This window comes from Martes martes (genome assembly GCF_963455335.1).
Source record: "Martes martes genome assembly, chromosome: 12".
In the NCBI taxonomy this organism is placed as follows: Eukaryota; Metazoa; Chordata; class Mammalia; order Carnivora; family Mustelidae; genus Martes; species Martes martes.
Window position 1 is genome coordinate 3,461,955 of NC_137900.1, and position 25,040 is coordinate 3,486,994.

General features: G+C 40.5%; 1 protein-coding gene across 4 annotated transcripts in view; it reads right to left on the minus strand.

Moving 5' to 3' along the window:
* The window catches only part of ZNF169 (zinc finger protein 169), a 79,472-nt gene that overhangs the window by 51,760 nt on the left and 2,672 nt on the right, over positions 1-25,040 (minus strand). For 2 of the 4 annotated variants that reach the window (XM_080820326.1, XM_080820324.1), the window contains exon 2: positions 24,160-24,218. The gene's annotated coding sequence lies outside the window, so the exon portion shown is untranslated. Of the gene's footprint in view, positions 1-59; positions 195-24,159; positions 24,219-25,040 lie in introns of those variants that run through there. The other 2 variants (XM_080820327.1, XM_080820325.1) reach the window with 2 other exon arrangements.

Below are 25,040 nucleotides of genomic sequence, written 5' to 3' on the forward strand. Positions count from 1 at the left end.
ACCAGCCCCGCTCGCCCTCACCCGGCGTCCCCCCCCGCTCCGGCGGCTGACTCGCTTACCACAAGCGCGTGAGGACGACCTCCAGGGACCAGCGACGCCGGCCGGCACGGGACGGCACTACCCACAGTGCTCCGGGGCGCGGGACTGCGGTACCCACGGTGCCCCGGGCGAGGAGCTTCAATACCCACAGTGCCTCCGAGCACAGCGCGCATGCGCTGACGCCTCACGCCTAGCCTGGGCCTCGGGCGACCCCATGTGGTAGTTGCCCGCTGCACTCCCTTGCACCCCTCAACTCCGGGGACTGATTTACAGTCTTTCAGGCTTTTGCGGAAATTGTGAAGAATCAGGAAGTAAAATCAAACAGACTTTCCCGTACAAGAGAAGGGTGGCTCGGGTGAGCAGAAAATCTTTTTAATGTGTAGGGCCCTTGTATTTTTTAATAAAGAAATGCTTACCTGGGTGTGTAATTGTCCTCCATCCTGCAGATTCAGCCGTGTTTACACTTAAATAACAGTGCAAAATGAACGAACTTCCTTAAAAAAAATGCCAAACGTACTGGCATTGTTCTTTTTTAAAGAAGATACTGAAGTTCATAGAAAAATAATTAGAGAAAAAATGAGGAAAAACTTGTTAACTTTAAAAATAAAACTGCCAGGGGGCACTTGGGCGGCTCAGTTAGGTGTGGGACTCTGGATTTCAGCTCAGGTCTTGATCTCAGCCTGAGAGTTCACGCCCAGCGCTGGGCTCCATGCTGGGGGTGGAGCCTACTAATCATCACATCACATCACATCACATCACATCACATCACATCACATCACATCACATCACACACTGCCAGTCATTTTAACAGCAAAAACGGGTTCACTGAGAAATGAAGAATTGCAATCCCACACAAGCAGGTTTTAGCAAAACCATCAAGTCCAGGAACAAATGAGAGCAAGTGCTTTTAAGGAAGAAGGAGGCCTTGGGAGGGGCTGTTCTAAAACTAAAAGTCCATGGGGAGCCTGGGTGGCTCATTGGGCTAAGCCTCTGCCTTCGGCTCAGGTCATGATCTCAGGGTCCTGGAATCGAGCCCCGCATCGGGCTCTCTGCTCAGCGGGGAGCCTGCTTCCTCCTCTCTCTCTGCCTGCCTCTCTGCCTGCCTGTGATCTTTGTCTGTCAAATAAATAAATAAAATTTTTAAAACAAAAACAAAAACCTAAAAGTCCATTGGAGAGAACCAGGAGTTGGAAGTGTAGCTGCTTCTCATTGGCTGAGCTGTGACCATCTCTCTCAGTGGCTGGGCTGCTACAGGGGCGTGGGGAGGAGGAGGAAAACTACCTAACTCCTCCTCGTGTAGTAAAGTAGTATTTTTTCCTATTCTGTCTGCAGTTGTCCCTGAGTGATAGGAATTGAGAGCTCCCCCTCCCTGCCTCTTGGCTCCAATCTTTTTTTTTTGGGGGGGGGGGCTCCATTCTAAATGAGGTTTCCTTTTATTTTCACATTTCCCTCTTTCAATCAAGATTTTTCTTCAAAAGCACTGTTGATCAAGTGTCAGGTTTTTTATGTTTAGTAGTTTTGTCCCTAGATGCCAGGAAAAATGTTTCTTGGTTGTCATGGCCTACGTCAGAGGGAAAATGCGTAGCAGGTGGAAAACACTTACGGCCCCATTTGAGTAACAAGGAAGGTTAAGAGGGAGAACTCTCAGGTACTCGAACCTGAAGTCCGTATCTTCTCAAGATCATAAGTGTTGAAGATCATCTTGAAGGGTTGAGCCAGCATTGCTTTTTTGGTTACATGAAAGGTTTTTCTTTAAGTTTCCCCACGCAATAAAATACGAAACTTAATTATACACAACAGAAGTAACATAACAATTCCAAATTGTACAATGGTTCTAAACCAGGAATTGAGGTCTGAAAGTAGCCAAAGGAAATATCTGTTGGCCTTTATTCCAACTTAGGGGAGAATGGTTTTCATGAAGACAAACATGGGATCATGTATACTTCCTGGAAGTTTCTGCTTAAAGCAACCACTGTGGAATGCCTGGGTGGCTCAGTCAGTTAAGCATCTGCCTTCAGCTCAGGTCATAATCCCAGGGTCCTGGGATCGAACCCTGCATTGGGCTCCTTACTCAGCAGAGAGTCTGCTTCTCCCTCTTCCTGCAGCTGTCCCTGCTTGTACTTTCTCTTTCTCTCTCTCAAATAAATAAATAAATAAAAGCTTTTTTAAAAAGGCAACCACAAAAGCTGTTTAGTGGATACTGCAAGAGCACACTCAAAGAATTAACCAAGTACATTTGGGAAGATACCATACAGATATAAATATGAAACAGCTGATGAACTTTTTGCAAAAACAGCGCAACTTCTAAAACAGTGTTGTTATCTCAAAAGAACTGTTTGGGACCAAATATGCTATTGATAATACAGCTTATAAGCCTGTAAATTCAGAGATGATGAATTTGGATAAGGATCCAAAGTCAGTTAATAGTTCAGAAGAAAGAAGACTTTTGTGGATTCTGAAACTTCTAACCCTTAGAAGAATACAAGTGAAATTTACTTGTCCTGGGATCATAATGAGGTTGTTTCTAAAACACGCGCGCGCGCACACACACACACACACACACACACACACAATAAGAAGATATTCCCCTCCTTTCAGTTGGATAGAGTTGGATAAAGCAGAAAGGGGTACTGTCTTCCTACAAAAGAGAAAAGAAACAACAGTAAGAAGAAGGTGTACTAGCCTGGTCCAGACATTATGGAAAAGCTGTCTGGTCAGATGTTGTCTACTTCAATTCTGGGAAATCTGTACTTTCTAGACATGTCTTCCCAAGGCAAGGAAAACAAAAGCCAAAGTAAACTATTGGTACTATATAAAAATAAAAAGGTTTTGCATAACAAAGGAAACCACCAACAAAAAGGTAACCTAGTGAATGGGAAAAGATATTTTGCAAATGATATATCTGATAATGGGTTAATACCCAAAATATATAAAGAACTTATATAACCCAACACCAAAAAACAAACAATCCAATTAAATAAATAAATAATAAATAAATGTCCTGAATAGACATTTTTCCAAAGAAGACAGATAAATGGCCAAAAGACACATAAAAAGATGCTCAACATCACTAATCAGGGGAATGCCAGTCAAAACCATAATGAGATATCACCTCACATCTGTCAGAATGCTAAAATCAAAAAGACAAGAAATAACAAGTACTGGCAAGGATGTGGAGAAAAAGGAACCCTCATACACTGTTGGTGGGAAGAGAAACTGGTATAGCCACTATGGAAAACAGTATCGAGGTTCCATTAAAAAATTAAAAATAGAAATACTCCATGATCCAATAATTCCTCTACTGACTATTCACCCTCAAAAATTAAAACACTAACTTGAAAAGTTACGTTCATCTCTATGTTTATTGCAGCATTACCAACAATAGCCAAGTTATGGAAGCAACCTAAGAGTCCACTAATAGACAAATGGATGAGGATGATGTGGTATGTATACATACATACACGCATACAACTAGTGGAATATTACACAATCATGAAAAAGATGAGATCGTGCCATTCACAACATGGGTGGACCTAAAGTGTATTATGCTAAAAGAAATAAGTCAGACTGAGGAAGACAAATACCATATGATTTCACTCATATGTGGAATCTTTAAAAAGTGAATAAACAAAAAGCAGAATCAGAATTATAAATACAGAGAAGAAATTGATGGTTGCCAGAGAGACAGAGGGTGAACTGATTGCTAAAAGGGGTGAAGGGGAGTTGGACATACAAGCTTCCAATTATGGAATGAATAAATCACGGGAATAAAAGATACAGCACAAGGAATATAGTCAATAATATTGTGATAGTGATGTATGGTGACAGATGGTAGCGACAATGGTCGGGAATATAGCATAATGTATAAAGTTTTTAAATCACAATGTTGTACACCCAAAACTAATATAACAGAGTGTGCCAACTATGTTCAAATAAAAAAAATAGACAAATTACTTTTGGTTAAGTCAGTGCACGTAAGGAAGGACTATAGTCTTTTTAAACATAAAACCAGCGGGAGTCCCAATGTCTGTATGTGGCGGGGGACCCTCAAAGTACTTTGGTGACTGAGGTCCCATTTCTTAGAGGTTTTTCTCCAGAACATAAAGAAAAACAGCAAAACAAGACAGTTTCAACAGGAACAGCCTTGCCGCGGATCAAACCAAGGGCTAGCAGAGTTCCAGTAAGAAGAGTCCAATTCCAAACAAGGAGTCAGACCGAAGGCTGAATGAGTCGTCCTGGAAAAAAACGAAGCCTTAAAACAGGTGCTGAATGAACCCCGGAGAGCTGGAACACAAAGAGAGCAGAGCTCAAAACCCAGGAGGAACTTTCCCGCATTACTAGCATTTTAATCTAATACTGTAATAATCGGTGTGATAATGGTACAATTTAGCTGAACGGAACTAAAGGGAAAGTCAGTAAAGCAACCAGGGAGGGAGAAGTAGAAAGAGAGAGAGGAAAAGTGAGAGAGAATGGTTTCAGATCAGTTTGAAATGCTTGAGAAAATAGTTATTTGTGGGAAGCTAACGCTGGCTCACAAAACAAATGTAAAAAGAAATCAAAGGCATAACATGATGATGTATAAATGAATTTGAAAACTACCCTGGGGTATGGAAGGCTTTTGTATGAATTACACCAAAGCAGAGACAAGAAAAGAAGGTTTCAAGACAGCAGCACCAGGACAAGCTCGTGCTCGTAGGCAGAGGTCTCTCTCAGCTCTCTGGCTAAAGTCCAGCTGAAGTGACTGAGTCTGCCATGGAGAGAGGGGAGAGACATTTCTGGAACTTCTTTAATGGTGGCTTAAGTTTTGAAACCACAAAAGAAAGTTTGAGGAACTACCGCAAGCCACGGGGAAAATTCGCAGACTGTGATAATAAGGAATCCTTCAAGCAAGAGCTCAAGAATATTGGGTTTTGTAACTTTCTCATACACGGCAGAGGTTGGTGCTGTCATGGCTGCAAGTTCTCATTTAATTGATGGGAGAGTGGTCGAGGCAAAATGCACTGTAGCAAGAGAAATCTGGAAGACCTGGTGCTCATGTAACCATGAAGAAGCTAACTGTGGTGGAATTAAAGAAGATACTAAGGAACATCACCCAAGAAACTACGCAAGTAATATGGAAAACTTGATACCATTTGAGATCATTACTGATAGGCAGTCTGGAAAGAAGAGAGGCATTGGTTTTATTATTTTGGTGATCATGATCCTGTGGATAAAACTGTACTGTGGACATACTAACCATCTTCTGTGGTCAGAAGTAAGAAAGTGTTTGTGCAGACAAGAAATGCAGGGAATCCAAAGTTCTAGGACTTGCAGTGGAAGGCATTTTGCCTCGAAGGATTGATGCAGAGGCAGTAGATCAGGAGGCAAGATTAGAGGAGGTTCTGATGGGTATGAAAGAAGACACGGATTTAGGGATGGCTATAATGGGCATGGAAGAGGATTTGGAGATGGCATTTTTGGAGGCAGCATGCTTATAAAGGACAAGAATGAAGATATAGTGGTGGAGATACAGGTGTGGGAACAGGGTGGGGGCTACAGAGGTGGTTTTGACAATGATGTAGGAAGAAATTATGCAAGTGGAAATTACAGTGACTTTGAATATAACTAGCAACCTTATAACTATGGTCCAAGGAGAAGTGGACATTTTGATGGCAGCGGGAACATAGATAGGGGAACCACGTGGTGAAGGAAACTACAGTTCAGGAAGGAGTAGAGGAAGTAAGGATTATGAGGGAGGAACCAATACTGAGTTTCTTCCTATGTTCCATGGGCTTCACTGTATAACTTGGAGAGGACAAGAGCCCAGAAGTAGCAAAACAGCTTTGGGTTATCAAAATAACAATATTTAGAAAATTTATATCTCAGTCATGCATAAATATGGAATAATATGGTCACACCTCCTGCCAGTATACAATTATCCTGCATACAAATGAAGACACTATCCCTTTTTCTGGAAGATGATGCAAAGATCTTAAATAATGTTCACTCTTCTCCTTAATATCCTATAACTTAAATACCATAATGTAAAACTAATATTTAAATGCTATAATGAAAAGTCAATGCATCTTACATTATATGGCAAGGGGATAAGAGAGCGCCAAGAACAAAGTATACCATATTATGTGTACATACACACATGCATCCACACAGCACACTAACATGTTCATAACAAAATAAGGAAAAAACATTCAGGGCAACTACAGTCCTCATTTCTGTAACCGCTCACATGGCTGTCGCTGGCATTGATAACTACCTTTGCCACTATGTATTCCATAGTCCCTTTGCCCTTAGCAAACATCTCAGCTGGTCATGGTTCTTTGCCTGGTGGGCTGACCCAGACCTTCATTGCTGAAGGGTTTGAGCCCGTGGCGGTCCTGTCTAGATGGCACTGCTGTACTTCTTCATGGACTTTAATCACAGGGCATGGCGATACTAAGACACCCCAAGGGATCACTCTTTTCCAGACACATTCCAGATCATTAGTCTACTTCTGTGAGGGATGTTGCTCCAGTGGCTAAGTGGGGGGTGGAATATTTGCTGGGACACTGTGGTCTCAGGACCCTCGGGGTCACAGAAAGACCATGGATGCCCGAGCGTGGCAGAGCTCCCAGGTGTTGGAGCGGGGAAGCCAGTAGCAAAGACTGCGTGGAGGAGTGAGCTCTCAGCTCAGGGTTGCCATAAACCATGATCTCTGGCACAGGTGGGCCACTGCTCTTCAAGCAGCGACCCCACAAGTGGCAGATCCGGAGAGATCCACCTTCCTCCACCGGAAAAGCAGCGTGGCAGGAATCTGCTGGGTTTGGAGACTCCAAACAGGGTCATGTGCCAGAGACAGAAATGCTCGGTCACGGGCCAGGTGGTTCTGGAGTGTGAACAGAGACCAGGGGGACAGGAGTGACTGCTTTTCTCTGAGGGCACACGGAGGAGGGAGGCCCCTGAGCTCTTGGCTCCTCTGGGGCTGGAGATTGGGAGGCCGTGATTTTCACTCTCATCCTGCAGAGCTGTACGGAAAGCTTTCAGAGACAAAAGCTACTGAGAGTGAACCTGAGCAGACTGGTTAGCCTGGCCCCCAGCAAGGGCGGTGCAGTTCTGTCTTGGGCAAAACATTTGAGAATCACGCAACAGGCCCCTCCCCCAGAAGATCAGCAAGAACATCCAGCCAAGACCAAGTTCATTGATCAATGAGAACTGGGGAACTCCAGAGCTAGGGAATACAGCACATAGAATTCATAGCTTTTCCCCCATGATTAGTTAGTCTTTCAAAGTTAATTTTTTTAAAAGATTTTATTTATTTATTTGTCAGAGAGAGAGAGAGAACACAGGCAGACAGAGTGGCAGAGGGAGAAGCAGGCTCCCTGTGGAGCAGGGAGCCTGATGCGGGACTCGATCCCAGGACGCTGGGATCATGACCTGAGCCAAAGGCAGCCGCCCAACCAACTGAGCCACCCAGGCACCCCTCAAAGTTAATTTTTATATTTTTCTTTATTTTTTCTTTTTCTATTTCTTTTTAAAATTTTTCTTCTTTCCCTTTTTAACCAACTTCTTATGTTACCAATTCCTTTTAAAATTTTTTAAAATTTTCTTTTTAACAGTCATATTCTATCCTTTCATTGTATTTAACCTTATTTTTTTGTATTTTATATATATATGTAAAAGTTTTTCTTTCTTTAAAATTTTGGGATGCAGATTCTTCTACCAGACCAAAATACACCCTAAATCTAGTGTATTGCTTTGTTCTATTCATCCACATGATCATATTTTTTATTTTTTCTTCTTTCTTTTTTCAACTAACTTCTTATCAATTCCTTTTAAAAATATTTTTAAATTTTCATTTTTAGATTCGTAGTCCATCCTTTCATTGTATTTACCCTTATTTTTGTATATATATGTTTTTCTTTCTTTAAAATTTTGGGAGGCAGTTTCTTCTAACACACCAAAGTACACCCAAAATCTAGTGTGTGGCTCTATTCTCTTCACCAACCTGATCATATTCTCCATTTTTTTTCTTCTTTTCTCCCCAGTTTTGGGTCTCTTCTGATTTGTTTAGTGTATGTTTTTCTAAGGTTGCAGTTACCCTTTTAGCATTTTGCTCTATCATTCATCTATTCTTCTCTGGACAAAATGACAAAATGGAAAAAAAAAAAAAAAAGGAACAAGAGACAGTACTGACTCCAGGAGCTAATCAACACAGACATTAGTAGGATATTACAACTAGAGTTCAAATCCTAAAATTTGTATGGAACCAGAAAAGACCCCGAATTGCTAAGAAAATGTTGAAAAAGAAAAACAAAACTAGGGGCATCACGTTGCCTGATTTCAAGCTTTACTACGAAGCTGTGATCACCAAGACAGCATGGTACTGGCACAAAAACAGACACATAGACCAGTGGAACAGAGTAGAGAGCCCAGATATGGATCCTCAACTCTATGGTCAAATAAACTTCAACAAAGCAGGAAAAAATATCCAGTGGAAAAAAGAGTTTCTTCAGTAAATAGTGCTGGGAAAATTGGACAGCTATGTGTAGAGGAATGAAACTCGACCATTCTCTTACACCATACACAGAGATAAACTCAAAATGGATAAAAGACCTCACCGTGAGGCAGGAATCTATCAAAATCCTAGAGGAGAACATAGGCAGTAACCTCTTCAACATCGGCCACAGCAACTTCTTCCAAGACATGTCTCCAAAGGCAAAGGAAACAAAAACGAAAATGAACTATTGGGACTTCATCAAAATAAAAAGTTTCTGCACAGCAAAGGAAACAGTCAACAAAAAAAAGAGGCAAATGGGCACCTGGGTGGCTCAGTTGGTTACGCGACTGCCTTTGGCTCAGGTCATGATCCCGGAGTCCCAGGATCGAGTCCCACATCGGGCTCCCAGCTCCATGGGGAGTCTGCTTCTCCCTCTGACCTTCTCTCCTCTCATGCTCTCTCTCTCTCTCACACACACACACTCTCTCTCTCAAATGAATAAATAAAATATTTTTTAAAAAGAGGCAACCACGGAATGGGAGAAGATATTCGCCAATGACACTACAGACAAACGGCTGATATTCAAGATCTATAAAGAACTCCTCAAACTCAACACTCCCAAAACAGATAATCAAGTAAAAAATGGGCAGAAGACATGAGCAGATACTTCTCTAAAGAATACATACAAATGGCTAACAGACATGAAAAAGTGTTCATCATCATTAGCCATCAGGGAAATTAAAATCAAAACCACATTGAGATACCACCTTACACCAGTTAGAATGGCCAACATTAACAAGACAAGAAACAACAAATGTTAGAGAGGATGTGGAGAAAGGGGAACCCTCTTACACTGTTGGTGGGAATGCAAGTTGGTGCAGCCACTTTGGAGAACAGTGTGGAGATTCCTTAAGAAATTAAAAATAGAGCTTCCCTGTGACCCAGCAATTGCACTACTGGGTATTTATCCCAAAGACACAGGTGTAGTGAAAAGAAGGGCCATATGCACCCCAATGTTCATAAAAGCAATAGCAATGGCCACAGTCGCCAAACTGTGGAAAGAGCCAAGATGCCCTTCTACAGACGAATAGATAAGGAAGATACGGTCCATATATACAATGGAGTATTATGCCTCCATCAGGAAGGATGAATACCCAACTTTGGTATCAACATGGACGGGACTGGGAGGAGATTATGCTGAGTGAAATAAGTCAAGCAGAGAAAGTCAGTTATCATATGGTTTCACTTACTTGTGGAGCATAAGGAATAACATGGAGGACATTGGGAGGAGGACAGGAAAAGTGAATTGGGGGAAATCAGAGGGGGAGATGAACCATGAGAGACTGTGGACTCTGAGAAACAAACTGAGGGTTTTGGAGGGGAGGGGGGTACGGGGTTGGGTGAGCCTGATGGTGGGTATTAAGAAGGGCATGTATTGCATGGAGCACTGGGTTTGGTGCATAAAACAATGAATCTTGGAACACTGAAAAAATAAAATTTTAAAGAAAAGAAAAGAAGGAAAGAAAGAGAATTTTTAAAAGCAATTTCCCTGGTCCAGGTGAGGGGCGCTGGTGTCCTGGTGAGGGTTTCCTCCCCTCAGGGCAGCTGCTTATTTATAACATGACCCTAAGCAGGTCATTCCCCTTAATCTCCCTATCTGTGAAATGACTCCTTGCACCTAGGGCCTTCTCTCCTCCCTGGCTGATTATCATCCTCAGTCTTTCAAAATCCCAGGGTAGCCTCTGAAGTTTGGTTCCTTCTGCCGCCTTTTCTGTCACACTAGCTTGAGGGCACCGCAGGGTGGGAAGCAATAACTTTTCTTCGGCGCCCTGCAGGCCCTGGCCCAGGTTGGGTGCTCAGGCTGCTATGTGATGGTGTAACCACCAGGTGGCAGCATGGCTCTGTTCCTGGAGGCCCCGTCTTAGATGCTGAATCTGTCCAACATGGTAGCCACTAGCTGCATAATGGTTCTTGGGCACTTGAAATGCGGCTAATCCTAATCAAGATTGTTTTAAACGAAAATACTCACGGGATTTTGAAGACTGTATATGAAAAAAGAACATAAAGTATCTCTAATAATACTTTTACATTGGTTACATACTGAAACAATATTTTAGATATACTGGTTTACATAAAATTAAAATTTCCACTTTTTTTCTTTTTACTTTTTTTTAATGTGACTACTAGCAAACCTGAACTTACACATGTGATTCACATTATATTTCTACTGGACAGTGCTGTGTTTAGACTCTCTGTAGAACCTCTCTCATACAGACCCAAGGAACTGGCCCAAGATGGATAGACACATGGCATGTGGATGTCACAGAACTCCTTCCCCATCACAGAGGTCCAGATCACAGCAAGGCTCCAGATCAGGAAGGAGCCTCTGACTATCCTGATTGCTCCTCCCCTCAGTCAAGTCTCATGGGGAATCCAAGTGGGAGAAGGCCATCCCCACTGGGCACTGGCAGGGCCAGCCAGTGTGCAGCACTTTTCCTGTATTCTCTCACTGACCCCTCCCTTCAGCCCAACTTCAGTGAAGACACAGGAGGGGAGAAGTGGAGACGTATGCCCAAGTTCCCCCGCAGTGACTCACAGAGCTGTCACAAGATGTCACTAGATGCAGACTGTGTCTTCCTCTGCATCACACGGCTATCCTAGCAAACCCACCGAGGTCACAGAGGAAGGAAGGACTATCCTTCCACATACCCCTGATTGAGCTAGAAACCTGGACTGCCAGTCTTTGCAGTTCTGTGCTGCTCATGGGTCACCTGTGATTTCCTGAAGGCAGAAATGGAGCAGCTTTCCTCTCGGGCGATGCCCACATACTGAACAAGGGGAGAGAAGAGGTGGTTTGTGTCCTCAGACCACACTGTCTGTGAGTGGGACATGCGAGAGGGAAGCCTGGCCAAGGGAGGCCCAGAGCAGAAGGCTTTCCCGGAGGCTGGCTTCATGCCAGACCCTGTGCTCTGCACTTTTCTTACATTATCTCCTTTAATTCACATAGGAACCCCCCAAAGTAGGTGCTGTTAACCCCAATTCACAGTTGAGGAAACTAAGGCACAGAGAGATCTATGTGGACAAGCAGGAGAAGCTGAGACCTTGTGGTCACAGCCTGTGCCTTTCTCGGGTCTTCAGTCTCAGCAGTGTAAGTGCAGGTGTCATCTCTCTGGAGGTAGGTGGGGCTGGGTCTTGCGGAGCCCATAAGGGGAATGAAGAGGGAGGGGAACATTTAGAATCTACTCCGACTGAGTGACCTCTGACATGATTGGAGCAAAACCAGGAGAAAGACGTCCGGCAGGGAATGCAGATGCTCGCGTCTTTTCCTTTTGAACCGCTCTGGTGGCCTCCTCTTCAACTACTAATAAGAGCCAGGGGTCCTGGATCTGCTTACCATTCAAACAGTCCAGCTGTGGATGATACTCTAGCACCTTCCACAATACACACCTTTCATGCACCCCAGCAGCCTGTGCCCTGCTTCATATACACGCTACCCTGCCCACCTGTCCCATGGCCTCTGCTCCCATTATTTTCCCACCAGAAATGCTCTCTCCCACACAACCTGCAACAGCCGTCTCTGTCTTTGCCTGTCCTTAGCTTGCCCACTGTTCAAGCACAGCCAGAGAATGCGTGAGCTAAACATAAGAATTAGGTGTGCTTGACAGAGACGTAAGCTTTGTGCAGCACTGTCAGGAGACCCGAACGCTAATATAATCAATGTGGAGAGAGCTCCTGGCATTGAAGAACAAGCAAAGGTCTGGGTGCAGGGGAGAGACCTGAAATGCACGGTCTTTTGGAATATGAGGGCAAGGCGAGGCAGAGAGCCCAGGGAAGATATTCAGAGACCACAGAACTCGGTGCCTCCAAACAATGCCGTAGGTGTCCCCGACAGGGTGCCAGCCGAGACCTGATGCAAACCAACCACACGGTCTTGGGCGGGTCAGTTCCAGTGTGACAAACACACATCACAAACATGGTATTTAATTCTTACAATCACTCTGGGATTATGTGCTATTTTTATCTCTTACAAATAAAGAAACTGGGGCTTCTGGATGTTTTACTATTTCTCGAACACCACACGGCTGATAAGAGTCGGTAGCAGGAATCCACAGGCCACATCTATAATAAGAACAGCCCAGGCACAGATGCCTAAAGTGTTCGTCCAGGACACCGATCAGATCTAAACTTCAAGTGATGGCCCTGAACCAAAATGTGCAAGTTCCAATGGAGAGAAGACTGGGATTCCACAGATATTGAAGCTTCAGGGGAAAAGCACTTAATCATTAGCAGTAATATATGTATGTACATGTTACACAGCTCATTCACATCCATGATTCCAGAAGAATCTCCCGAGAGATTTGTGAGTAGAATTTAAATTCCCTGCTTTGCAAGAAGAGAAGCAGAGGCATTTCTGGTAGCGGGCAGCGCCACTCCTCCACAACATTCCACAGAGCCTTTCCTGCTGCTATTAGTCAGGGCCTGCGGGGTCGCAGTGACGTCAGCCAGACCCTCCTCAGCTTAAGCAAAAGGGAAGGACGGCAGGATGATGGGGTGACAATGTCCCTGGACCTCAGCATCCACGGGGACTGGGACTGAGGAGACACCAAGAGCTTCCATTCCTGTTTAGGACATAAAGTATTGAGGAACCTATCTATCTTACCTTTAAGATCAATAACAACAACAAGAGTCAGGTACTCTACAAAATCATAGGTTTAAAAAAATGATAGAAAGGGGAAAAAGAGAGAGAGAGAGAGAGAGAGAGAGATAAGCAAACCATAAGAAGCTCTTAATTATAGAGCGCAAACTGAGGGTTGATGGAGAGAGGTGGGTGGGGGAGGGGCTAGAGGGCCACAGAGATTAAGGAGGGCACTTGTGATGAGCGCTGGGTGTTGTGCGTAAGTGATGAATCACTCCATTCTACTCCTGAGACCAATATTATGCTATATGTTAACTAACTAGAATTTAAACAAAAAATTGAAACAACAACAACAAAATGATGGTTTAGCCCCTCAAAAAGCTGAGGTCACCAAGAAACCTACTCAGCTAAAACACAGAAAGTGACAGGGTCCTCTTGAAAGAAAAGGCACCGCCGTTACTCTACCAGTGCAAGAGCAGCCGGAAGAGGAGGAGGGTGCCAGAGAGATGGGTAGGAAGACTTTCTGAGGGCCGAACAGGGGCTGGTTTGACAATTCAGAATCTTCAGTTGCCCCAGATGTAAAGGGAGTGTACAGACACCACACGGCTGTTTTCAACAGGCTTTCACTGAGTGCTCTCGGGAAAGACTGGGGACAGAGGAACGGAGCTAAAAGAGAGTCCCTCTGAGGCACAGACACTCATAGACCGCTGGGGGGGGGGGGAGTGGGGACAAAAAAGGAAAGGGAAACAGAACTCCACAGGGACTCTGGCCATTACATGGGGTCTGGGGCAGTGGTGGTCCACAGAATGGGGACAGGTCAGGGAACCAAGAGAATTGGCCAAGTGGGGAGGCAGTGTTTGCTGGACTCTGAGGGACAGTGGGAGGACCGAAGGGACTCTAAGACACTCAGGGTCTTATAAGAAATGGGAGGCAGTGGTCTCTACAGCTGTCAGCTTCAACACAGAAAAGACTCTTGACCCAGAATTGGCCCCAATAGTGGAACAAACAAAAACTCAAATAACTATGATGATTATTTTAAGGAATCTAGTGGAAAGAGGACAACATGAACAGTGGGGAATTTTAGCATACAGCTCTAAACTTTTTTTTTCCTCCAAAAAGAGCCAAAAAGAAATGCTAGAAATAAAAGATACATCAGAGAAGAAAAAAAAAAAAATCTTTCAATGGACTTACTAGCATGATATAGCAGAGGAAAGAATAGATAGATTCAAGATAAGTCAACAGGAAGTATTCAAATTCAAACACAAAAAGTAAAGATTGAAAAAAACAGTGTTAAGATTTTTAAATGAATAATACATCAAAACAAGTGGTTTATCCCAGAAATGCAGTTCACTTAACATTTGAAACTCAATGTAAAATATTAATATTTTAGTAAGCTGAAAGAGAAAAAACATCATTTAAACAGACACAGAAACATTAATTGACAAAATCCAATACATTCATAATTTGTAAAAGCTGTCAGCAAACTATGAACAGAAGGAAACTTTCTCAACATGTGAAACCTATAGTTGATATCATACTGAATAAAACCTTTGTCTCCTAAAACAAAAACAAGACAAGGATGTCTAGGATGTCCACTCTCACCACTTCTATTCAACACTGAATTGGAGGACAGTGGAATAAGTGCAAAACAATAAATAAAAGGCATCCAGAATGGAAAGAAAAAAGTAAAAATGTCTTTGTTCACAAATGGCATGACCATCCATCTAGATAATTCAATGATTAGTTCCAAGGAAACTAATAAGTCTAGCAACTTGCTAAAAAAATTTTTAAAAAATGCGTTTCCTTAATGAACATTTTTATAAAGGATGATCAGAAATTAAAATTTTATTACAATATTTATAATAAAAAACAAAATGCTGGCAGATAAATATGACAAAATATTTGAAAGGTCTAAAACTATAAAACATTGCTTTTAAAAGACGTTTTAAGGGGCACCTGGGTCGCTCAGTCAGTTAAGCATCCAATCTTGATTTCAGCTCTAAGTCATGATCTTGGTTGTGAGATCAAGCCCTGTGTTGGGCTCCATGCTGGGCATGAAGTCTCCTTAAGATTCTCTCTCCCTCTCCCTTTGACTCTCCCCCCCACCTCCCTCTCTAAAAAGAAAGATATTTTATTTTATTTTATTTATTTTTTGGCTATCAGGGAAATTCAAATCAAAACCACATTGAGATATCACCTTACACCAGTTAGAGTGGCAAGAATTGACAAGGCAAGAAAGAACAAATGTTGGAGAGGATGTGGAGAAAGGGGAACCCTCTCACACTGTTGGTGGGAATGCAAGCTGATACAGCTACTTTGGAAAACAGTGTGGAGGTTCCTCCAAAAGTCAAAAATAGAGCTGCCCTATGACTTGGCAACTACACTAATGGGATTTATCCCAAAGGTACAGATATAGTGAAAAGGGTCATATGCACCCCAATGTTCATAGCAGCAATGTCCACAATAGCCAAAATGTGTAAAGAGCTGAGATGCCCTTCAACAGATGAATGGATAAAGAAGATGTGGTCCTTATATACAATGGAATATACTCAGCCATCAGAAAGGATGAATACTCAGCTTTTGCATCAATATGGATGGGACTGGAGGAGATTATACTGAGTGAAATAAGTCAATCAGAAAAGTCAATTATCATATGGCTTCACTTATTTGTGGAACACAAGGAATAGCATGGAGGACATTTGGAGAAGGAAGGGGACAATGAAGCAGGGGAACCAGAGGGGGAGACAAAGCAGGAGAGACTATGAACTCTGAGAAACAAACTGAGGGTTTTAGAGGGGAGGGGCATAGGGGAATGAGTTAGCCTGGTGATGGGTATTAAGGACTGCATGTACTACATGGAGCACCGGGTGTTATACACAAACAATGAATCATGGAACACTATATCAAAAACAATGATGTACTGTATGGTGACTAACATAACATAATAAAAAAATACATTTTAAGAATACTTTGTCCATATATAGGAAAATGCAATGTTATTAAGATGTTAATTCTCCCTAAATTGATCTCCTGATTCACTAAAACTCCAACCAAAATACCAGTAGATTTTTTTTTTAGGAATTGACAAGGTGATTCTAAAATTCATATGGAAATGCAAAAATCTATAAGAATCTAAACTACTTTTTTAAAAAAAGAATGAAGTTGTAATTTGAAGACTAAGAAAATCTAATTTCATGACTTACTAGAAAGCCACAGCAATCAAGACAGTGTGGTGTTGACAACAAGATAGACAAATAGTAAATGGAACAGAGCTGAGAGTCCAGAAATAGATCCATGTATATACAGAAAACTGGGTTTTGACAAAGATATGAAGGCAAGTCAATGGATAAAGGATAATCTTTTCAAGAAATAGAGCTGGAATAATTATATACCTAGATGCAAAACAAAAAAAGGAACTTCAATCCATAACTCCTACCATATTGAATATTAATTCAGAATAGATTACAGAACTAATCAGAAAACCCAAAACTATAAAATGTACAGCAGAAAGTCAGCACAGTAATAGTATACAAAATCAAATACAAAAATGAATTGCATTTCTATATACTAACAACAAACATTTGGAAACCAAATTTAAAACCATGATACCATTTACAGTTTTTCCAAAGAAACTGAAATAATTAGATATAAGTCTGATTAAACAGGTATAGAATTTGTATGATGAATATTATAAAATGCTGATATAAAGAATCAAAGAACTCCTATAAGTGAAGAGATACACTGTGACCATGAACTGGAAAACAACACAATAAAAATGTCAATTTTACCTAAATTGATTGTTAGGTTCAATGCAATTCCTAGCAAAACCCAGCAAGTTTTTGTGAATTTATTCTAAAGTTAAATGGAAAGGCATAGGACCTAAATAGCTAAAACAATTAAAAAGAAGAATAAGAAAGTGGGAATTTATGGGAATATACAGTTACAGTAATCAAGACTGTGTGATGCTGGCAGAAGGTCAGATGCATAGAATAGAATAGAGATCCCAAAATAGATCTATTTACAATACCCAACTGATTTTTTAAAAGATTTTATTTATTTGACACAGAGAGTGATCACAAGTAGGCAGAGAGGCAGAGAGACAGGGGGAAGCAGGCTCCCTGCCCAGCACAGAGCCCGATGTGGGCTTCCATCCCTGGACCCTGAGATCATGACCCAAGCCAAAGGCAGAGGCTTAACCCACTGAGCCACCCAGGTGCCCACCAAACTGATTTTGACAAAGGTGCAAAAGTATTGCGATGGAAGATTAGCTTTTTTGGCAAATAGTGCTGGAGCAACTAGACATTCCTGGGGAGGAAGGGAATGAATCTCAAACTAACCCCCGCACCTTATATAAAAACTGACGCAAAATGGATCACGTACTTAGATGTAATGCAAAAAACTTCTACCAAAAGAGGGAGAGAGAGAGAGAAAGGCAGGGGGTAGGCAAACCATAGGAAACTCTTGACTGTGGAGAACAAACGCGGGGGTGGGGGGTGGGGGAGTGGGGGTGGGGTGTTGATTGAGGAAGGTGGGTGGGGGATGGGCTAGGTGAGTGATAGGTATTGAGGAGGGCACTTGTGAGAGCACTGGGTGTTGTATGTAGGTGATGAGTCACTAAATTCTACACCTGAAACAAACAAAAAAAAAAAAAAAGGAGAAAATGTTTTGAGACCTAAGACAAGTAGGATTAGGCTTAGAATTCTTATCCTTGACACAAAAAGCATGATTCATAAAAAGGTACATTAATAAACTGAACACAGTCAAAATTTTAAACTTTCACTCTGTAAAAGAGAACAAAAAGGCAAACTATCAGGTGGGAGAAAATAATTTCAAACCACAAATCCAACAAAAGACTTGTATCTAGAATATCTCAAAACTCAAAAGTAGAAAAATTAACCCAATTTTTGGAAAGGTCAAAAAAAATGAAAAAAAATTTCACTGGAGAAGATATACAGATGACAAATAAGCACATGAAAAGATGGTCAATATCATTAGCCATTAGGGAAATACAAATTAAAACTACAATGAGGTATGACTACACACTTATCAAAATGAGCAAAATAAAAGCAGTGTTAATACCAAATGCTGGTGAGGATGTGAAAAAACTGGATTGTTCACACACTGCTATCGGGAATGTAAAATGATACAATTACTCTGGAAAAGAATATGGCAGTTTCTTATAAAGGTAAGTATGTCTCTACCATATGTACCAGAAATTATGCTCAGTAGAATTTATCACAGAGAAACAAAAACTTGCACTCACACAAAAACATGTGCATAAATGTTCATAGCAGCTTTATTCCTAATGGCCAAAAACTAGGAACAATGAGTAAATGTTGCTCAGCCATCATTAGGAGCACAGCAGCTTGAATGGATTCAAGGGAATTATGCTAAGTAAAAAAAAAAATGCCAACCTCAAATGGTAACATACAAATAATTTCACTTAGGGGCACCAATGTAGCTCAGTCAGTTGAGCATCCAACTCTCAGTTTCAGCTCAGTCTCAGTGAGATTGAGCCCTGTGATGGGCTCCACACTCAGTGGGGACTGTGCTTCCCCCTCTCTCTCTCCCTTTGCCCCTTCCCCTGCTTGTGCTTTCTCTCTCTCTCTCTGAACTAATTAAATATTTTATTTTATTTTTTTAATATTTAAAAAAGTAGTTTCATTTCCATAACATTATGGAAATGTTAAAATTATAGAAATGGAGATCACATTAATGGTTATCAGGGATGAGGAAGGAGGAGGAAGAAAGGTAGCTGTGACTATAAAAGGATAGTGATCCTTATGATGAATCTGCTTTGTATTTTTTTTAAAGATTTTATTTATTTATTTGACAGATCACAAGTAGGCAGAGAGGCAGGTTGGCAGGTGGGGGGGGGGTGGGAAAGGGAAGCAGGCTCCCTGCCAAGCAGAGAGCCCGATGCGGGGCTCAATCCCAGGACCCTGGGATTATGACCTAAGCCAAAGGCAGAGGCTTAACCCACTGAGCCACCCAGGTGTCCCTGTTTTGTATTTTGATTGTGGTGCTAGTCACATGAATCTACACCTGTGATAAAATCACATAAAACTACACACACATGCACAAAAACACACACAAATGAGGACCCAAAAACCATGAAATCTAAACAAGGCTGATGGGTTGTACTGATGTCAATTTCTTGGATGTGACATTGTAATGCAATTATGTAAGATGTTACCACTGGGGGAAATGGGTAAAGAGTATATGTCATTCCTCTGTATTAATCTGTATTATTTCTTTTTTTAAAGATTTTTATTTATTTATTTGAAAGACAGAGATCACAAGTAGGCAGAGAGGCAGGCAGAAGAGAGAGAGGGGGAAGCAGGCTCCCTGCTGAACAGAGAGCCCAATGTGGGGCTGGATCCCAGGACCCTGGGATCACAACCTGAGCTGAAGGCAGAGGCTTTAACCCACTGAGCCACCCAGGCACCCCTCCTCTGTATTATTTTTTTAGTTGAATGTGCATCTATAATTATCTCAAAACAAAAAGTTTAAGGAAAAACAACAACAACAAAACCTTATAAATAAAACACAAGAGAAAATTTTTATGACTTTAGGTTCAACAAAGGTTATTTAGGTTAGGCAAAGATTTCTTAGACACAACATCAAAAGCCTGATCCATAAGAAAACCAATTAATAAATTGATCTTCATCAAAATTCAAAATGTCTGATCTTTGAAAGAACTTGTTAAGAAGAATGGGAAAGAAACCACTGGCTTGAAAAAAAAAATGTACTTGCAAATCAAATATCTGAAAAAGAACTCATGTCCAAATGTATAAAGAGCACTCAAAACTCAATTAACAAAATCTCACATGACTCATTTCTTGAAATGTGCAAAAGTGTGAACAGAAATTCTACTAAAGAAGATATACAGCTGTCAAATAAATATATGAATTAGAAGCTCAACCTCATTAGTCATTAGGGAAATACAAATGAAAACCATAATAAAATACCACCACACACCTATTGGAATGGCTAAAATTAAAGGGGCTGAGGAAACATTTGGAGATGATGGAGTGATGGTTTTATGTATGCATACATACATCAAAACTTACTAAATTTTAAATTTTATATCAAATTTTAATGTATACTTTATCGAATTTTAAATGTACATTTTAAATATTATCATTTATGCTAAGTGAAAAAAGTCAGTCAGAGAAAGACAAATATCATATGATTTCACTCATGGGGAATTTAAGAAACAAAACAGATGAACATGGGGAAGGGAAGGAAAAATAAGATGAAAACAGAGAGGGAGGCAGCCATAAGGTATTTTTAACTCTAGGAAACAAACTGAAGGTTGCTGGAGGGGTTGTGGCGGCGGGGGGTGGGGGGGGGGATGGTGCAACTGGGTGATAGGCATTAAGAAGGACACTTGATGTAATGAGCACTGGGTGTTGTAATCCACTGCTGAATCACTAAATTCTACCTCTGAAACTAATAATACATTATATGTTAATTAAATTGAATTTAAATTAAAATTTAAAATTATGTCATTTAGTACATGTCGATTATTTTTCAATAAAGCTGTTTTTTAAAAATGGAAGAGCCTTTGAAGCATGTGACACAATATCATCCTAACCTATATTTTATTGGAGTACAACAAAAAGAATGGGACAGATGAAGTATTTGAAGATACCATGACCAAGATGTAACAAAATTAATAAAATATAGCCACCCACAAGTCCAACATGATCCATGAACCACAAGCAGATAAATACAAAGAAGTCCACATATGGTCACATTCAGGTCAAACTGCTAAAAACAAAAGATAACAAAATTGTGAAAGCAGTCAGAAAAAAAAAAAAAAAGAAGACAATACATGTAGAGGAACAGTGAGAAGAAGAATGACTAACACACCTCATCAGAAGCAATGACAGTCAGAAGGCAATGGAAACACATCTTTACAGAAATGAAAGACAAAGACTGTCAGTTTACAATTCCGTATCCAGTGAAAATAGTCTTCAAAAATGAAGGCAAAATAAAGATACTATCAGACAAAGACTGAAAGATTTGTCTCTAGTACACCAGACCTATACAAAATGTGAAAAGTCCTTTAGGGTTAAAGAGAATGGATACCAGGGAGAAATTCAATTCTACAGGGAGAAATAAAACACCAGACAGAGTAATACCTTTTTGAAAGACATACCATTGTGTCAGTTGGATCTTCCAGAAAGCAAATGACAAGACAGAGTTTGGAATGCAAGAGGTTTATTGAGGGTGGTGTCTTTGAAAGATAAGAAAAGGGGTCAGAATGTGGCAGGGGAAGCCTTCAGACCACAGTGTAAATTCAACACCTGAGAAAGGAACAGGAGAGAGAGCAGGATTTGGCAGGAGGATCTCTTGACATTTTAGCCAATATAATAGGGAGCTCCATAGCAAAGCAAATGCACCAGAGAAGCTATGCACTGTGCTGGAATGGCCAAGTCCTGGCCAGCCCACCATGCTTATTCATTAGCTGCAGGCTGTCTAATGAACCATGACCTCAGTTCTAAAGCTGAGGCAGGTCCTGGAGGATTTGTAACCAGAGACTCTCAAGCAACTGCACTTCTCACAGCTGAACAGGGAGTGTTTTCTTAAAGGCAGATCTGAGCAGCACACCTAGTCTATGGATTCCTAAACTGTATTAAGTGAAAATAGCAGCATAACATGGGAATTTTAGTCTATAGTGAAATAACATATATGACAACAAAAGCACAGCATATGGGAAGGTGACAATTGGACATACCCTGTATAAAGCTCTTATATCATCCATCAAGCAACATATTATATTTTAAAGGTAGACAGTGATAAGTTACATATGTATAAGGTAATCTCCAGAGCAATGGGTCCAAATTTTTTGGTTTCAGGACTCTTTTAGACACTTAAAAATTATCAAAGACACCAAAGAATTTCTGTTTAAATGGGTTAAGTCTATCACTATTTACACATTCAAAATTAAGACTAAGAAAATTTTAAAAAACTTATTTAAAGTAACAAGCACATTACATGTTAAATTAAATTTTATGAAAAGTAACTATTTTTTAAAACCAAAAAAATGGTGAAAGACTGGCATTATTTTACATTCACAAATCTCTTTTTAATGTCTGACTTAATAGAAGGCAAGTTCATTCTCATACCTACTTCTTCAGTTTGTGGTACTAGCACTTTTTTTTGTTGAAGTATATAATCAAAATCTAGCCTCATACCAATATATAGTTGGAATGTGGGAGCTGTTTTAATAGTTTTTAAAGATAATTAGGACGAATACCCAACTTTTGTAGCAACATGGACGGGACTGGAAGAGATTATGCTGAGTGAAATAAGTCAAGCAGAGAGAGTCAAATATCACATGGTTTCACTTATTTGTGGAGCATAACAAATAATATAGAGGACAAGGGTAGATGGAGAGGAGAAGGGAGTTGAGGGAAATTGGAAGGGGAGGTGAACCATGAGAGACTATGGACTCTGAAAAACAACCTGAGGGTTTTGAAGGGGCGGGGGGTGGGAGGTTGGGGGAACCAGGTGGTGGGTATTAGGGAGGGCACAGATTGCATGGAGCACTGGGTGTGTTGAAAAAACAATGAATACTGTTATGCTGGAAAATAAATAAAAAATTTAATTAAAAAAAGAGATAATGATGATTATAAAAAAAGATAATTATGGGTATTCTACTTTGATATTATGCTAAAATTCAACAACTGGTAGTTTCTTAAAGGAATGCAATGTGGAATCTGAGTACCTATCAATAAATTCTCATATTGTTTACATTAAAATTCATTAACCTAATAGTAATCAAAATAGTATGGTACTGGCACAAAAATGGACACATAAATCAATGGAATAGAATAGAAAACCCAGAAATAAACTCACACCTACATGGTCAATTAGTCTAGACAAAAGAGGCTAGAATATGCAATGGGAAAAAAGACAGTCTCTTCAACAAATGGTGCTGGGAAAACTGGACAGCTGCACACCAAAGAATGAAACTGGACTACTTTCTTACATCACACACAAAAACGAACTCCAAATGGATTAAAGGCATAGACATGAGACCTGAAAACAAAAAAAACCTCCTAAAATAAAGGTAACAAAATGGTGAAAGCAGCCAGAGGTGGGGGGTGGTTGGCGGGGGAAGACATAATGCATGTACAGGAACAGTGAGAAGAAATATGACTGACATCTCATCAGAACCAATGACAGCCAGAAGACAATGGAAGCACACCTTTAAAAAATGAAAGACAAAGTCTGTCCGCTTACAATTCCATATCCAGTGAAAATATTCTTTTAAAAATGAAGGCAAGGGGCTCCTGGGTAACTCAGTCGGTTAAGTACCTGCCTTCAGCTCAGGTCATGATCTCCAGGTGCTGGGATTGGGCCCCATGTTGGGCTCCCAGTTCATCAGGGAGCCTGCTTCTCCCTCTCCCTTTGCCCCCCCCCCTTGTCTCTCTCTGTCTCTCTCTCAAATGAATAAAATCTTTAAAAAATAGAAATAAAGATTAAAAATGAAGGCAAAACAAGATACTATCAGGCAAAGGCTAAAAAATTTTGTCTCTAGTACACCAGACCTATACAAAATGTGAAAAGTCCTTTAGGGTAAAAAAGAAAGGATACCAGAGAGAAACTCAAGACATAGAAATATAGACGGTAATCTCTTGAACAATAGCCTTAGCAACATATTTATGGATATGTCTCCTCAGGCAAGGGAACTAAAACCAAAATTAACTATTGAGACTACACCAAAATAAAACATTTTTGCACAGAAAAGGAAACTATCAACAAATCAAAAAGACAATCTACTAAACAGGAGAAGATATTTGCAAATGATATATCTAAAAGGGGTTAATACCTAAAATGTGTTTTGGAGTTCATACAACTCAACAACAAATAACAAACAAACAAAACCCATAAATAATCCAATCTTAAAATGGGCAGAAGACCTAAAGTGACATTTCCCCAGAGAAGACATACAGAAGGCCAACAGACACATGATAAGATGCTCAACATCACTCACCATCAGGGAAATGCAAACCAAAACTGCAATGAGCTGTCACCTCTCACTTGTCAGAATGGCTAAAATAAAAAAGACAAAAAACAGCAAGTGTTGGTAAGGATGTGGAGGAAAAGGAACCTACATGCACTGTTGATGGGAATGCAAACTGAGGCAGCCACTGTGGAAAACAGTATGTAAATTCCTCAAAAAATTAAAAATAGAAATATCATACAACCTAGTAATTCCACCACTGTGTATATACCTGTAGAAAAAGAGACTGATTTGAAAAATGTATGCATCTGTATGTTTATTGCAACCTGATTTACAATAGCCAAGAAAAAGAAGCAACCTCAGTGTCCATTGGTAGGTGAATGGATAAAGAAAATGTGACACATGTACAATGGATTATTACCCAGCCATAAAAAAGAATGAGATGTTGCCATTTGCAATAACATGGATGGACCTAGAGGGTATTATGCTAAGTGAAATAAATCAGACAGAAAAAGACAAATACCATAGGATTTCACTAATACGTGAAATCTAAAAACCAAAACAAATGAACAAACACACAAACTTTTAAATGCAGAGAAGAAGCTGGTGTTTGCAAGAGAGGAGGTCAGAGAAAGTCAAATAGATGAAGGGGATTGAGAGATAAAACTTCTAATTATAAAATACAGAGATGAAAAGTACACCAAAGAGAACATAGACAATAATACTGTGATAACCTTGTAAGGTGACCAGTGGTGACTACATCTATCATGGTAAGGATTGAGTAACATATAAATTGTCAAGTTAGTATGTTTTACACCTGAAACGAATACAATACTGTTTGTCAATTATACTTCAATAATAATTTAAAAATCCATTAGCCTATTTTTGCACATTGAAAAGATCTTTTACTC